Below are 3,196 nucleotides of genomic sequence, written 5' to 3'. Positions count from 1 at the left end.
ACTGCTTCTTGGTCATGATGTTTGTGCAGGAATAGAAACTCTGACTAAGAAACATTCTATGCCTGCTATTTCTTTTGTAATAAGCTGTAGTCCTATACAACAACAGGTCACAAAATTATAACTACATGACAATATGGAACTGACTTTTCTGCTTTTCTGTGGCTGCAGTTCTGAGAAATGTTTTGTATTTTCATACAGCAACCACTTCCTGTGGACTTGGTCAAGCAGAACTGAAAGGTGATGTTGACAGAAATTTTTTTTTTTTGAGCAGTCCTATGCTGGAAAGTAATGCTATATAATAGAAGGTTGTCGATTAAGGAGTGAATGAAGTTTAGTATAGGCAAAATGTACTAAACTAGTATAGGTTTAAAATAGTGTCTGGGAACTGGGGAATTGGCTCAGTGGTAAACAGCACTTGCTATTTTTGCAGAGGATCCAGGTTTGATTCTTTGTGTCCATATAATGGTGCACAATTCTCTATAACTTCAGTTTCAGGGGGATTGACACCCTCTTGGCTTCTGAAGGCACCAAACACACACACTTGGTACATATACATATATACATGTGAGCACCCATACATATAAATAAATAAATAAACAAAACAAAAATCCTTATAATTCGTTGTACCTACCTTTGCAGGAGTCTTACAAGGAAAGGGTGGGAAAGCATAAACATGAAAACCCAGAGTTTAGTCTGGCAGATGCTCTAACCACTCGAAGCCCAGGGAGTGGCACTATTTGGAGATGTGGCCTTGTTGGAGGAAGTGTGTCACTGTGGGTGTCGGCTTTAAGACCCTCCTCCTGACCATGTGGGAGTCGGCTGTCTCCTACTGGCCTGTAGATGAAGATGTAGAACTCTCAGCTCCTCCTACACCATGCCTGCCTAGAGACTACCATACTCCCGCCTTGATGATAATGGACTGAACCTCTGAACCCATAAGCCAGCCCCAATTAAATGTTGTCCTTAAGTGAGTTGTCTGTTCACAGAAGTAAAACCCTAACCAGGGCAAGAGGTCAAGATATATGCACCCAAGGTTAAAAATCACTGCTGAGAGAAAAATGAAGAGATAAATACAGAGAGATATCACCTTCATGGACCAGAAGACCCTGTGTCATTAAGACATTAGTTTTCTCAAAAAAAAAAAAAACCTAATGATTCATAGCAGACACAATCAAAATCCTATTAGACTTTTATTTGTAGAAATTGATGTGGGATTCCATGTACCCCAAAGCTGACATCAGCCTTACTATGTGGCTTACAGTGACCCTGCATTCCTGATACTGTTGTCCTGCTTCTCAAGCACAGGAATTATAGGTGTGTGGTGTCATACCTGGTTTCCAGCAGTTTTTAAAAAAAATGTAAAAAATGTTCTCATGGCATCTATCTATTCTGCTCATACTATTTACTCAAGAGAAATAAAAAGTCTGTGTCAATACAAAAGCCTGTTGACAAATATTCACAGCAACAATATTTGTCCTAGCCCTAAATGGAAATAACTAAAATGTCCATTAGCCGGTAAAGAAGTGGACAAACTATGGCATATTTCTCATCAATAAAAAAGAATGAGCTACATGTGTATAGACAAATATTGATGAGTTTGAAAATAATGGTGGATAAAAAGAATTCAGATACTAGTACTCTCTTCAAGCTAGACACGGTGGTACATATCTGTAATCCCAGTGCTAAGAGACAGAAGCGGAAGTGTCCCTTCAGGGTCCAGCCATATTAGAGTCTAGGTTCTATGAGAGACTCTGGATCACAAAAGAAAGGTGGAGGGGCTGGGGTAATAGCTCAGTGAGTAAGAATGCTTGCTAAGGATCTGATTCTCCAGCACCTATATCAAAGGCTGTGCATGGCTGTGCACGCCCACAACCCCCACATTAGGGACTGAAAATAGCAGATTCTGAGAGCTTACTGGCTTGCCAGTCTATCCTTGAAAATGGTGATCTTCCATATCACCAAGAGACCCTGTCTCAAGGCAATAGGAGAGAGTGAGAGAGGAAGACACTGGATGTGTAATTCTCGTTTTTTTGTACATCTGTACATAGGTACTAGCTCAGTATGTACTACACACACACACACACACACACACACACCACCACCACCACCACCACCACCACCACCACCACCACACACACACCCCTCACAGGCACACAGTATACCACATACATTTATATACATATGATAAATAAATAAATAAATAAATGCAGAGCAATAAATGAATATACCCAAGGTCTGCTTCTGGTTCTTACATGTGTACACATTATCACACACCTGTATACACATACATAAACACACATGCACACATACATGAACACACATGCATACATACTGAAGACACAGAAAAAGCCAGGTAACTATATTGTATGTAATGTTGCATTCATTTCACATTCCATGAAATGTAAACCAACATATTAAAATAGAAAGGACAATAGTTACTTGTTGATGGCTTAGTGGAATAATAATAAGAAAGAACCACAAAGGGGAATGAGGAATCTTTCAAGAGAATAGCTTATGCTCATTATCTTGATCGTAGTGATGCAATATATCAAAATCAGGTAAATGCTTAAATAAATGCAGTTGATAATATGTCAAAACTCCATACAGGTAATAAAATTCAAAGGCAATCTTTCCATTTTTTCCCTTTAAATGCCTTGTTATTTATCTTTCAATCTCTATAAGCAAAGTAAAAATTTTAATAAGTACTACCCATCAATTAAATGAAACATTTATTGCCAGTAAAGCCAGCTGTAGACATAGCTGGACTGTAGTGTTTTTATAATAAAGACCCTGAGTGAGTGATGCCTTCTCAGGAAGAGTGTATATGATCTGATACCCTCCAGACTGATACTCCTTGAAATGTAATGTCCAGATGAATTTCTCTAGGACAGCTATTTAAATTCGACGTAACTTAGATAAAAATTTGAAAGTTCTTTCTCAAGTCATGATAGTATTCATGTGAGGCAAGGTCGGTGCAGTCCAGGGATTACCTTCATCTTTCCAGAAAGCTCCATTGGATGCTTGTAAATGTAATTTTATTGTTGGGTGATAGATGTAAAGGCCACTTTATAAAAATTCATTTATTTATTTTATTTATATGAGTACACTGTAGCTGTCTTCGGACACACCAGAAGAGGGCATCAGATCCCATTACAGATGGTTGTGAGCCACCATGTGGTTGCTGGGAATTGAACTC

The sequence above is a fragment of the Mus pahari genome, chromosome 4 (genome assembly GCF_900095145.1).
Source record: "Mus pahari chromosome 4, PAHARI_EIJ_v1.1, whole genome shotgun sequence".
NCBI classification, from domain to species: Eukaryota; Metazoa; Chordata; class Mammalia; order Rodentia; family Muridae; genus Mus; species Mus pahari.
Note: the sequence above shows the minus strand (reverse complement) of the source record.